Below are 14,407 nucleotides of genomic sequence, written 5' to 3'. Positions count from 1 at the left end.
ATATCAATAATGTCACTTCAGTTTATTTTTTCCTTTAATTAATGTGATGGACACACTCAGGGCAATCCCCATTGCCATGCCCTTGTTGAATGCCTTCCCCATAAGTGGGGAGGAGCTTTTTACTTGCTTCTAAACAATATAATCTGGAAAAGGTGATGGAACATCAGTTTCACTTTTTCTTTGTTTGATTTCAGATAGTTTCCATTGCTATGTGTTCAAATTTATTAATCTTTTGTTCTTCAAGATCTAATATAGCAGTCCTATTCAGTATACTTTTCATTTCAGACATTGTGGTTTTATCTTTAGAAGTTGAACTGAGATATTTTTGGTTATCTTCCATGTCTCTACTTACCTGCTGATCATATGAAATACAATTATAATAATATAATTGCTTCGATGTCTTTATTTGCTATTGGATAACTTTCAATTGATTGATTTTTCTTCTTATTATAAATAGTATTTTCCTGGATCTCTCCTTGTGTGGTAATCTTTTATTGAATGAAAGGCAATGTGAAGTTTACCTTGTTGGTGCTGGATATATTTTATCTTTCCAAATTTTCTTTCAATTAGCAGTAATTGCACCTTGGATAAACCTCATTGGCTACAATACTGCCACTGTGCAAAGCTCTATACATTTTCTTGAGCTCTTTTTTTTAGTTTAGAATTTGTTAGGCAAGACCAGAGAGGTTGGTTTTTCTTCACTACTGAAGTGAAACCCTCCTCAGCACAATCCTGAATGCCCTTATGAATTAAGATATTTTCCAGTTTGATTGATGGGAAGGGAACTATTCCTAGCCCTGAATATTTTTCCCTCTAGTCCTTTTGAATTCTCCTTTCCCTGGTTTCAGGAAATTAAAGCATGTGTTGATCAATAATTTGCTAAACAGTCATGTGGGACCCTCTGCAGATCTCTGAAGTTCTCTCTCTGTGCAGATCTGTTTCCTTGCCTTACTTTTCCTGGACACTCAACTCCATTTTCTAAACTCAGGGAGTCTGCTGGCCTATACCTTGTTTCTGTTATTATGCCATTGGTGGAAACTCCCTCAAGGCAGGATGCTGAAGCTATTTTAAAGCATATTTTATTTATTTTCCATCTCTAAGGGATCATTGTCCTTCATTACCTGATGTCTAGTGTCCTGAAAACTATTGTTCCATAAATCTTACATAGTTTTTCTTTTTGGTTGTTGCAGGCAAGAGGAGAAATTTTGTTCCCATTACTATATCTTGACCTTTCAAAGTTTCGAGATGTGATACTTAAAAGAGAGATCAGTAATCAAAAGCAAAATGTGTGTATGTGTATAGTTTTATATATATACATACACAAGGTCTGGCACAAATAATGCCTCTTTTTATTACAAAATCTTTTATTATAAAATCATAAGCATGTAATTCTGTAACATAACAATATCATACTCTGTGGGGGCTACTTTCCTTGCAAGTCCCCCCAGCTGCCACGGATGAGAGTAAATATGACTGAGACATGATGTGATCTGCTTGGGGAGGAGAAGTGGCCATTTTCCAAGAGGAAAAAGGCCATGAGCAGTGGCCAGTTTCTCAGGGGAAAAAGGCCTTGAGCCCCTTTCTCCAAGAGCTTTTATTGGGTTGTAATACACAAGAATACAGGGTGGCAAGGATCAAACAGTAGATAACATTTCAAAAAATCTGAGGGCTTAGTCTGAGTCAGAGTCTGTCAGGAACAGAGTTTTAGGGTTTCCTGCTCGAACCCTTAACATGTGAATGAAAGCACTCTTAGCAGCTCAGGAAGTCTTTGTGATGCCAGATTTTTCCCCAGGACACACTCTAGCAAGGCAAGGAGCTGTACCTCTCCCCATCAGGTATTCAGGCTTAAGGGGATTAGAGCCAGGAAGCACTTCTCCCAGAGGACATGGGAACTTGGGCTATGTCAAAGCTAGGGGGCAAGAGTCCATTGCTCCCACTTTGTTGCAATCCCCCTGAGTCCTTCCATGAAGGCCTCCCAAGTGATCGAGTCTGGCTTAGGTTGCCCCCTGCTGTGAGGGGTCTTACCCATCATTGACTTCTGACCAAGTTTTGGGGGCAGGGAGAGGAAACTGAGGCAGTGTTTGCTACCAGAGACAAGCTTTGTCTCCTGTGGCTCAAATTCCAAAGGTCATCTCTTGCCCTGAGACACAAGGGGTTGAGATATAATTCCTAGAACCAGGCAGAGTGGTCTACAACAATACTCAAGTACACCATATGACATTTTAGGTGAAATGTTCAAATTAAAACCATAAATTATTACACTCATATTATTACTCTACCAATCATACTCAAGCAAGCATTACTTTTGCTGGACTATATATATATATATATATATATATATATATATACACACACATGCACATATATATATACACATATGTATATCTATAATTACATATAAATTATATATAATTATATGTGTATAAAATTATATATAACTTTTGTAGCCTTCCTGTTTCTATGCTAACCTTGATTATTTTTTCTATTAGTCATAATCTATAAGATCTAATGTGTTAGTAGATATATATGATGTCTTGATATTATCTTTAAAAGTTTTTATTTATCTTTCCAAGAAAGGATATTTCTCCTCTGATTCAATAAAAGAAAGGAAGATATGACAGCACCAGACTTCTGAAAGGGAATTAATGTTAACTGAAGAAAACACTCTTCAATTTAATCATATCTTAATTATCTGAGATACTGAGTGGAGAAAAGGTGCACATTTGTAGGGGATTCCCACATGCATGTGTCTACATAAAGATCACGAGGAACATGTATCTTCAGGTTCCAAGTTGCTGTTTCCTCTTTTATCCTCTACCACTTTTATTTCAGATGCCCAATGACACCCCTTACATCTTTATTAACATGTATATAACCTCTATAAGAGTTATTAGTTCAGTGTGAATGGTTGTCAGAGATGAAAAAGCTGATATTGTTAGGGCTGAGAATTGACTGAGTATGTTTAAGCAGTGATAACTATATCTAGCCTCTCCCATCACTCTCTTCCTTCTTTCCCAGAAAACCCTGGGCTGAACTTCCTCTCTTGCAGTCACAGGAGAAGTGCAAGTTCCTGAGCCCAGTAAAAAATATACCACTCTGCTTTAAAAATGAAGAAGGAAGAAACTTTTCTTTTTCTCCATAGTTAATTTTGATTTTAATGGAAGCTTCTGCTGCTGTAGCCACCCCTGAGATGGAGGTCCATCTAGACTCACTAGAAGGAGTGTGGACCCTTTCTGCTCATGAGCCCTGAAGGTCCCTTTATGCCTGTGCCAAATCTGCAACACTTTGGGTAGCTCTGAGTGGAGTCTCTGGTCGCTGAGACAATGCTGAAGACTGATGCTATCATGGAAGTGATTAACAGGAGGGTTAATCTTCTACCATTAATGTAAACAAAGACACAGAAATAGAGAACAGGCTGACAGTGACCAGAAGGGAAAGGGGAGAGAATTTCAGGGGGAAGGATTTACAGGAACAAGTATAAAGGACACATGGACAAAAACAAGAGGGGCGGAAAAGGGAGGGAGGTGGGGAGGCCTGGGGGTTTGGGCTGGAATGGGAGTAAAAGGCAAAAAACTGTACTTGAACAACAATTTAAAAAAAAAAAAAATATATATATATATATATATATATATATATATATATATATATATATATATATGAAACAAGCTGGTCTTTCCTGCCTGTTTACAGTTGTTGGAGACTGGGATCTAGGTAACTGACTTTGTTATTTTTTATTTTAATTTTTAGAACAAGTTATAGTATGTATGCCTGTGCATTCAAAAAGGTTTAAGCAAGTGAATAAACAATCCAGAAAAATTTTAAAGAAGCTACACACAACATAGAATCATGCAAGATATGTAAACAGTAACAGGAAAGTAGTATGTCAGGGAAAATTCTTTATATCTTCTTTCCCTCATTTGGATCTATGGGAAGAAGGGTCAGAGTGGTACACTACTGTTTTTAGCGCAGTTATCATCTTTGGTGCTGAGTACTCAGGGACACGTATGTGCCAGCTGACATTTTAGTCCTGGAATGGCTTTAGAGATGTCATGGTTCCTGCGTAGGGAGAAGTTTAGAGGACTCCCAAGATATCCTGTGCCTACATGTGAGTATGTCACCAGCCCAAACTGTAATTTTGCATCTGTGTAACCACTTTGGCAAAAACAGTGATAGGCTATTCATTTCCCTTACAAGTGCCTCACAATCATTCTAAACTGACTGCTCACCTGTCCCTTCAAAGGGAATCTCCTCATTCCAAATGTGTGAGCGTAGCCTGCATATGCCCCCACTGACAGATCCCTGTGTTTCAGTCTTAGCTGCCCAGGAAGATGGTCAGAAGCACGAAAACAGCCATCAGAGTGCAGCATGGGGGGTTGTCTGTGGGGGATTCCCAATGCAGCAGATTCCTACAGGGTCCCTCATACTCTCCCTGGGAGCAAAGGGGATTAGGCACCAGCTGTTGGATGATGCCTCAGACGTGGGGGACTCAAATGACACTAGAACCAAAACTTCCTTTGTACAGTATGCTTTATTAAAAAAAATAATAAAGTGCAGAAAGATCTCTGGAGCAGATGAGAATGTCCAGAAATATTTTAAAATACACATTGGGATTTGTATATAAGAAAATGAAAAATGTGAATCACTTATAGTAGCACTAGGATTCCAGAACAGATATGTTGAAAAACAATAAGTTTAATCTGTCTCTCATATCTAATACCAAAATGCATTCTGAAATAATCAAAGGTTTCTACATGAAAACTGAAATGACATAATTAGAAGAAAGCACTTTTTAAAAATAAGCTTGATATGAAAAACACTTTCAAAGCCTGACCCCTGAAGCCAACAGCTATAAATATTAACTACATAAATTTTTACAAAATTCCTGTGGTAAAAATTCTGTATGATAAAGTCAAAAGACAAATTATAAATAAAAACAAATTGCAATTTATTTTCAATGTACTACCTGAACATCTAAAGGTTCATGAAAATTGATTAAGCAACATATCAATACCACAACAGATAAATGACAATGGATGCAAACAGATATTTTAGAAAAAAAGAAATACAAATGGCTGTTAAATAGCAAGCCCATCTAACTCATAATAATAGAAATTCAAATTAAAACTGCAATTAGAATATTATTTTAAATTTTATAATCAATTCATTTCTTTATATACTTTTTATTGAACTTAATGAGGTGATATTGGTTAATAAAATTATATATAAATTTCAAGTGTACAATTCTATAATACATCATCTGTCTATTGTATGTGTATTCACCACCCCAGGTCAAGTCTCCTACACCATTTACTGAGGCTTTATTTTCTTCTACCTCCTCTACCCCTCTTCCCTTTGGTAATCACCATACTGTTGTCTGTGTCTGTGGGATTTTTTTCTTTACCCTTTACCTTTTTAAACCAACCTCCCAACCCCCCCTCACTTCTAGTAGCTGTCATTCTGTTCTCTGTATCTATGAGTCTGTTTCTGTTTTGTATGGTAGTTTATTTTGTTCATTAGATTCCACATATAAGTGAAATCAAATGGCATTTGTCTTTCCATGACTGGCTTACTTCCCTTAACATAATGTTCTCCAGGTCCACCCATGCTGTCACAAAAGGTAAGCTCTTGTTTTGTTTTGTTTTATGACCAAGTAACATTCCATTTTGTAAATGTACACAGCTTTTTTATTCACTCATTTCTCTTTTTTATTATTATTCCAATACAGTTGTCTCCGTTTTCAACCTACCACATGGCTTGCTCTCCCATTCCCCACCTCCCACCCTTGAATCCAGCCCCTTTGGCTTTGTCAATGTGTCCTTTATACATGTCCTTTGATGGCCCTTCCCCTATTATCACTCTCCCCACTTCTCTCTGGTTATTGTCAGTTTGTTCTTTATTTCAGTGTCTCTGGTTGTATTTTGCTTGTTTGTTTGTTTTGTTAATTAGATTCCACATCTATTCCTTCATCTCTTGATGGGCACCTGGGCTATTTCCAATCTTGGCTATTGTAAATAATGCTGAAATGAACATAGGGGTGTATATGTTATTTTGAATCGGGGTTTTGGGTTTCTTCAGATATATTCTCAGAAGTGGAAACCTTGGGTCATAAGACAGTTCCATTACAATTTATTTTCACATGTTAAAAAAAAGTCTTTACTCTTAGCCTGGGGCCATATGCCCTTTTGCACTGGCAAAAATGTATTAGGTCTGAATAACTCAAATGCATTCTACCTCAAGCACCTCATAGTTCAGGTCTAGGAGGAAGTTAACAAAATTCTCTCAAGAAAATAATATGATAGGGGAACTGGTAATGACCAAACTAAATACCAACAATTTTTTAATATTTAAATCTTTTTTATTTTAATTGTTCTTCAAGTACAGTTTTCTTTCTTTTACTCCCATCCTATCCCATTCATCCATCCCTCCCCACCTCCATTTCCACCTCCCCTAGTTGTCCTTCATATTTGTTCTTGTAAACCCTTCCCCTTTACCCCTGAAATTCCCTTCCCTCTCCCCTCTGGTCACTGTCAACCTGTTCTCAATTTCAGTGTCTTTGGTTATGTTTTGCTTGTTTGTTTTGTTGATTAGATTCCTGTTAAAGGTGAGATCATATGGTATTTGTCTTTCACCACTTGGCTTATTTCGCTTAGCATAATGCTTTCCAATTCCATCCATTCTGTTGCAAAAAGTGGGAGCTCCTTTCTTTCTGCTGCATAGAATTCCATTGTGTAAATGTACCATACTTTTTGGATCCATTCATTTACTGATGGGAACCTAGGTTGCTTCCAGCACTTGGCTATTGTAAATTGTGCTGCTATGAACATTGGGGTGCATAGGTTCTTTTGGATTGGTGTTTCAGGGTTCTTGAGATATAATCCTAGCAGTGGAATTGCTGGGTCAAAAGGCAGATCCATCCTCTCCAACACTTGTTTGTTGCTTTGTTTTTGATGGCCATTCTGACTGCTGTGAAGTGGTATATCGTTGTGGTTTTAGTTGTGGTTTTAATTTGCATCTCTCTAATAGCTAGTGATATTGAGCATCTTTTCAGTGCCTCTGATCCTTCTTCTTAGAGAAGTGTCTGTTCAAGTCCTTTGCTCATTTTTTAATTGGGTTGCATGACTTCTTAGAGTGGAGTCATGTAAGTTCTTTATATATTTTGGGGATTAAATCCTTGTCTGAGGTATTATCAGCAAATATGTTTTCTCATATGGTGGATTCTCTTTTTATTTTAGTACTGTTTTCTTCAGCTGTGCTGAAGCTTTTTATTTTATTTATTTATTATTTATTTATTTATTTATTTATTTTTTTAAATATTATTTTATTTAGTTACTTTTCAAGTACAGTTTTTTTGTCTATTTCTCCCATCCCACCGTACCCCCCCGCCCGGTCTCCCCCCTCCCTCCCATTTCCCCCCCCCCCCCAGTCCTCATCTCTGTGTCTTTCATACTTGTTCCTCAAAATCCCTCCCCCTTTTTCCCTTTAAGTTCCCTTCCCTCTCCCCTCTGGTCGCTGCCCACTTGTTCTCTATTTCAGCGTCTTTGTTTTTATTCTGTTTGCTTGTTTGTTTTATTCTTTAGCTTCCTGTCAAAGGTGAGATCATATGGTATTTGTCCTTCAATGCCTGGCCTATTTCACTCAGCATAATGCTTTCCAGTTCCATCCATGTTGTTGCAAAAGGTAGTAGCTCCTTCTTTCTCTCTGCTGCATAGAATTCCATGGTGTATATGTACCACAATTTTTTGATCCATTCATTTACTGATGGGCACCTAGGTTGCTTCCAACTCTTGGCTATTGTAAATTGTGCTGCTATGAACATTGTGGTGCATAGGTTCTTTGAAATTGATGTTTTAGGATTCTTGGGGTATAATCCTAGCAGTGGAATTGCTGGGTCAAAAGGCAGGTCAATTTTTATTTTTCTGAGAAAATTCCATACTGTTTTCCATAATGGTTGTACCAGTCTGCAATCCCACCAACAGTGAACTAAGGTCCCCTTTTCCCCACACCCTCTCCAACATTTGTTGTTTGTTGCTTTGTCTATTCTAGCCATCCTGACTGGTGTAAAGTGGTATCTCATTGTGGTTTTAATTTGCATCTCTCTGATAGCTAACGATATTGAGCATCTCTTCATGTGTCTCTGGATATTCTGTATGTCCTCTTTAGAGAAGTGTCTGCTCAAGTCCTTTTCCCATTTTTTAATTGGGTTCGATGTCTTCCTAGAGTGGAGTCGTGTAAGTTCTTTGTATATTTTGGAGATTAAACCTTTGTCTGAGGTATCATTGGCAAATATGTTTTCCCATACAGTTGGTTGTCTTTTTAATTTAATACTGTTTTCTTTAGCCATACAGAAGCTTTTTATTTTGATGAGATCCCATTTGTTTATTCTTTCCTTTATATTTCTTGCTCTAGGGCACATATCCGTAAAAATGTTGCTGCGTGGAATATCTGAGATTTTCTTGCCAATGTTCTCCTCTAGGACTTTAATGGTGTCATGGCTTATATTTAAGTCTTTTATCCACTTTGAATTTATTTTGGTGTATGGTGTAAAATGGTGCTCAAGTTTCATTTTTTTTTTACACGTAGCTGTCCAGTTTTCCCAACACCATTTGTTGAAGAGGCTATCTTTACTCAATTTTATGTTACTGCCCCCTTTGTCGAATATTAATTGACTGTAGAGGGTTGGGTTGATTTCTGGGCTCTCTGTTCTGTCCCATTGGTCTATGTGCCTGTTTTTATGCCAGTACCAAGCTGTTTTGATTACAGTGGCTTTGTAATACAGTTTGATATCAGGTATTGTCATCCCTCCTACTTTGTTCTTCTTTCTCAAAAGAGCAGCTGCTATTCGGGCTCGATTCCATATAAATTTTTGAAGTGTTTGTTCTATGTCTGTGAAATACGCCATTGGTACTTTAATAGGTATTGCATTGAATCTGTATATTGCTTTGGGTAGTATGGACATTTTGATGATGTTAATTCTTCCAATCCATGAACACGATATATGTTTCCATTTGTTTGTGTCTTCCCTGATTTCTTTCTTCAGTGCTGTGTAGTTTTCTGCATACAGGTCTTTTACCTCTTTGGTTAGGTTTATTCCCAGATATTTTATTTTTCTTTTTGCTATATTGAATGGGATTTTTTCCTTGATTTCTGCTTCTGCTGATTCATTGTTTGTATACAAAAATGCCTTTGATTTCTGGATATTGACTTTGTATCCTGCTGTTTTGCCAAATTCATTCATTAGTTTGAGCAATTTTTGGGTAGAGTCTATAGGATTTTCCATGTACACTATTATGTCATCTGCAAACAGTAACAATTTTGTTTCCTCCTTTCCTATTTGGATGCCTTTTATTTCCTTTTCCTGCCTGATCGCTGTGGCCAAAACTTCTAATACTATATTGAATAGAAGTGGTGAAAGTGGACATCCTTGTCTTGTTCCTGATCTTAGTGGAAAAGCTTTTAGTTTTTGTCCATTGAGTATGATATTGGCTGTAGGTCTCTCGTAAATGGCCTTTATTATATTGAGGAATGTTCCCTCTATTCCCATTTTGCTGAGTGTTTTTATCATAAATAGGTGTTGTACTTTATCGAAAGCTTTTTCTGCGTCTATTGATATGATCATGTGGTTTTTGTCTTTGCTTTTGTTTATGTGATGAATTACATTTACTGTTTTGCAAATGTTGAACCATCCTTGCATCCCTGGGATGAATCCCACTTGGTCATGGTGTATAATCTTTTGGATATATTGTTGGATGCGATTTGCCAATATTTTGTTGAGGATTTTAGCGTCTATGTTCATCAGCGATATTGGCCTGAAGTTTTCTTTCTTTGTTGTATCTCTGTCTGGTTTTGGAATTAGAATGATGCTGGCTTCATAAAAGGAGTTTGGGAGTTTTCCATCCTTTTGGATTTTTTGGAATAGTCTGTGAAGAATGGGGGTTAGGTTTTCCTTAAATGCTTTGTAGAATTCTCCTGTGAATCCATCTGGTCCAGGGCTTTTGTGTGATGGGAGTTTTTTGATTACTGCTTCAATTTCTTTTGCTGTTATTGGTCTATTCAGGTGTTCTACTTCTTTTTCATTGAGTTTTTGGAGATTATATTTTTCTAGAAATGTGTCCATTTCCCCTAGGTTCTCAAATTTCTTGGCATATAGTTCTTCATAGTAATTTCTTACAATCCTCTCTATTTCTGTGGTATCAGTTGTAATCTCTCCTCTTTCATTTCTGATTGTGTTTATTTGTGTCCGTTCCCTTCTTTTCTTGATGAGCCTACTTAAAGGCTTGTCTATTTTGTTTATTTTTTCAAAGAACCAACTCCTGGATTCATTGATCTTTAGAATTGTACTTTTAGTCTCTATGTCATTTAGTTCTGCTCTGATCTTAGTTATTTCCTTCCTTCTACTTGATTTGGGCTGTTTTTGTTGTTGTTCCTCGAGTTCTTGCAGGCGTAGAGTAAGGTCATTTGTTTGAAATGTTTCTGTTTTCTTTAGGTAGGCCTGTATTGCTATAAACTTCCCTCTCAGGACTGCCTTGGCTGTATCCCATAAGTTTTGGGTTGTTGTGAGATCATTTTCATTTGTTTCCAGAAACTTTTTGATTTCTTCCCTAATTTCATTCTTGACTCCTTCATTGTTAAATAGCATACCGTTCAGTCTCCATGATTTTGGGTGTTTTGGGTTTTTTCCTTTGGGGTTGGTTTCCAGTTTCAGTCCCTTATGGTCAGAGAAAATGCTTGGTATGATTTCAATGTTCTTGAATTTGTTGAGGCTTGTCTTGTGCCCTATCATGTGGTCTATCTTTGAGAATGTTCCATGTGCATTTGAAAAGAATGTATATTTAGCTTCTTTGGGGTGAAGAGCTGTGTATATATCAGTTAGGTCCATTTCATCAAGGGTGTTGTTTAATGCCACAATGTCTTTGTTGATATTTTGTTTGGAAGATCTGTCCATTTTTGATAGTGGGGTGTTAAAATCCCCCACTATAATTGTGTTGCTGTCTATATCTTTCTTGAATTCCTCTAATATTTTCTTATATATTTTGGTGCTCCTATGTTGGGTGCATATATATTTATGATGTTAATGTCTTCTTGGTGGATTCTTCCCTTGAGTATTATGAAGTGACCTTCTGGGTCACTCTTTATGGCTCTTTTTTTGAAGTCTATTTTGTCTGATATGAGAATTGCTACCCCAGCTTTTTTTTCTTGTCCATTTGCTTGGAAAATTTGTTTCCAGCCTTTCACTTTTAGTCTGTGATGGTCTTTTGTCCTGAGGTGGGTCTCTTGTAGGCAGCATATGTGTGGGTCATACTTTCTTATCCATGATGCTATTCTGTGTCTTTTGATTGGAGCATTTAATCCATTTACATTTAAGGTTATTATTGATAGGTACTTATTCATTGCCATTTTTGTACCTGTGTTCCTCTCTGTCTGTCTCTTTTCCTTCCTTTCCTTAAAGCAGACCTTTTAGTATTTCTTGTAGAGCTGGCTTGGTGGCAGCAAATTCTTTTAGACTTCTTTTGTCTTGGAAGCTCTTTATTTGGCCTTCTATCTTGATTGAGAGCCTTGCTGGGTAAAGTAGCCTTGGTTGTAGGCCTCTGTTTATCATTACTTGGAATATTTCTTGCCAATCTCTTCTTGCTTGGAGTGTTTCCATTGAGAAGTCAGTGGCTAACCTTATTGGGACGCCCTTGTATGTTATTTCTTTTTTCTCCCTTGCTGCCTTTAAGATTCTCTCTTTGTCTTGGAATTTTGCCATTTTAATGATGATGTGTCTTGAAGTGGGCCTCTTTGGGTTCCTCTTGAATGGGACTCTGTGTGATTCCTGGATTTGTGTGACTTTTTCTTTTGTCAAATTAGGGAAATTTTCTCTCATTACTCTTTCAAATATGTTTTCTATCCCTTGTTCTTCTTCTTCTCCTTCTGGTATTCCTATTATTCGGATATTATTACGTTTCATATTGTCTTGCATTTCTCTTAATCTCTCTTCATTCTTTCTGAGCCTCTTTTCCCTTTCCTGTTCTTTCTGTGAGATGCTTTCTACTTTGTCCTCCAATTCACTAATCCGATCTTCTGTTTCATCCACCCTATTTTTAGTGCTTTCCACTGTGTTTTTTAATTCAGAAATTGTATTCTTCATTTCCTCTTGGCCCTTGCTAATAATTTCCATTTCCTTTTTCATGTTGATATAGTTCACAGTGAGATCATTGTAGCTTCCCTGTAGTTTCTGGTAGCTGATTGTGAGCTCTTTGAACTTCCTGATAACCAGTGCTTTGAATTCCGTATCTGATAGTTGACTTGCCTCTGTTTCATCTAACATTCTTTCTGGGGATTCCTCCTTTCCTTTCATTTGGGGATTGTTTCTTTGTCTCCCCATTGTTTGTGAGACTCTTCTTGTTAGCCTCAGCTTCTTAGATTAATCTGTTTTGACACCCTGGGTTTATGGTATGAACTTTTGTGGTGGAATGCCTGTGAATTTCAATGATGCAGCCTCTTTTGGTTATCCTGTTGTTCTCTGCTTCCACCTACTCAAATATGCAGCAACTTGTGGCTTCTCTCCTACAACAATGTGCAATTTGTCTCTCTGACTCTACTATTGGGAGGCCTCTTCTATGGGTCCAGCTCTGGTCTTTTTATATTTTCAAGTTGATTGTGACTCTTGTGGGTAAAAGAAAGAAATGATAAGGAAAGAAATAAAAGGAAGAAAGAAAAAAATGGTAGAGAAATGGAAGAAAGAGCCATAAGTTTAGAAAGAAAAGAAAAAGAAATAAAACAGAAAATCCGGGAAAAGAGGACAAAAGTATGGAAAGATGAAACAGTAATAAAGTTTAAAAGAAATAACAGATTACTTTAAAAAAGCAAAAAGATAAAGAAAAGGAATGGAGAAGGAAGAAAGGTAAATAAAAAAAAAGAATAAAAATAAAATAAAGTAAAAAAACAAAAAACGCACCAAAATAATCTCTCAAAAACAACCTCAGAAAAAGGAATGTCACTTGTTGGCTTCAAACTAGCCGAACCGGTTTTTCTGGTTGCAGTTGGCTGAGGGTCGATTGTTGTGATTTTTTCAGCCAGCCCCTCTCAGGATCCAGACACTTGGCGCCTCTCCCCCAGCTCCCTACAATGGGGAACTAGGACTTTCTTGCAGCACTCCCCTCCCAGGGGTTACTGCCATAGTCTGGTTTGCTGTGTTTGCAGGCACCTGCACCGGCCTAGTTGCCTGGTTCCCTCGGGATTGAGCACAGGCCTGCCCCCGTTCAGTTGGGAGGCCCCAGACCCTCTGCCCAGTCCTGGGCTCGCTGCCAAGCTGGGTGTGAAGCAGACCAGGCTGCCGTGTCTACTGGATTCAGAGCCCCAGGCTGCACCTCTGAGTTCTCCTGGGCTGGCAACCACAGAGTCTTTGGTTGGGGCCCTTTGTCCTCCGCACCCTCTCTGTAAACTCTATCAAACAAGTCTTTCCTGGCCCCCCACCTTGCTTGGCCAGAAAGGGAGGGGGTTGAGGGTCTCAGCTCTTTTCTCAGGACCCTTCAGTGTCCCGGGCTTCCAGATAGTCTGAGGGGGGTAGACTGGAAGCGGGCTTCCAGATAGTCTGAGGGGGGTAGACTGGAAGCTGGGAGCCGATCTGAGGACTGGGCACAGACCTAGAAACTCTGTGTGCTCGTCATGGCACGCTGTTTGTTTGGTGTGTATCCCTTTTGCTTCTGTGTTTGTCTGGGTCTCCTGGCCAACCTCTGGCAAAACAAAAAAAAACAAAAAAAAAACCTAGGGATGTAGCAGCACCACGCCGGGTGCTGGTCCCAGAACTGTGTGCAGGCTGAACTCTCCTCTGCTCCCCTCTGGTTGGGTCTCTTGGCCGGTCCGGGCCCAAAAATCCTAGGGAGGGAGCTTTCTGGGCGCTGAACGTTGGCTTAGGCGCCCTCAGGCACTTGCCCAGACACACTGCGTGTGGAGCGACTAGTTCCCCAACTTGCGCACAGGTTGAAGTTTCTTCCACACCTCTTTGCCTGGGCCACTCGGCCTGCCTGGCAGAAAAATTCCAGGGAGGGAGCCGTCCGGGCGCTGAACGCTGTCCCAGGCGCCTTTAGGCACTCTCCCAGACACAGTTCCCACCAGGCGCTGGACCTCTGAGCTATGCACAGACTGAAATCACCTCTGCTCCCCTCTGGTTGGGCCACTTGGCAGGTCCCAGGCCCAAAAATCCTAGGGAGGGAGCTTTCTGGGCGCTGAACGTTGGCCTAGGCGCCCTCAGGCCCTTGCCCAGACACACTGCGTGTGGAGCGACTAGATCCCCAACTTGCGCGCAGGCTGAAATTTCTTCCACACCTCTTTGCCTGGGCCACTCGGCCTGCCCGGCAGAAAAATCCCAGGGAGGGAGCCCTCCGGGCGCTGAAGGCTGTCCCAGGAGCCGTTGGGCTCTTGCCAC

At 39.1% G+C, this 14,407-nt stretch overlaps 1 pseudogene; it reads right to left on the bottom strand.

Moving 5' to 3' along the window:
• Positions 1 to 547: 547 nt before the first annotated feature.
• Positions 548 to 627, bottom strand: LOC119038254 (uncharacterized; annotated as a pseudogene).
• Between the last annotated feature and the right edge of the window lie 13,780 nt (positions 628 to 14,407).

Source organism: Artibeus jamaicensis, unplaced genomic scaffold, assembly GCF_021234435.1.
Source record: "Artibeus jamaicensis isolate MK-2021 breed Jamaican fruit bat unplaced genomic scaffold, CSHL_Jam_final contig_65, whole genome shotgun sequence".
NCBI classification, from domain to species: domain Eukaryota; kingdom Metazoa; phylum Chordata; class Mammalia; order Chiroptera; family Phyllostomidae; genus Artibeus; species Artibeus jamaicensis.
The sequence above is the reverse complement of the archived record's forward strand: the minus strand, read 5'-3'. Positions and strand labels throughout refer to the sequence as shown.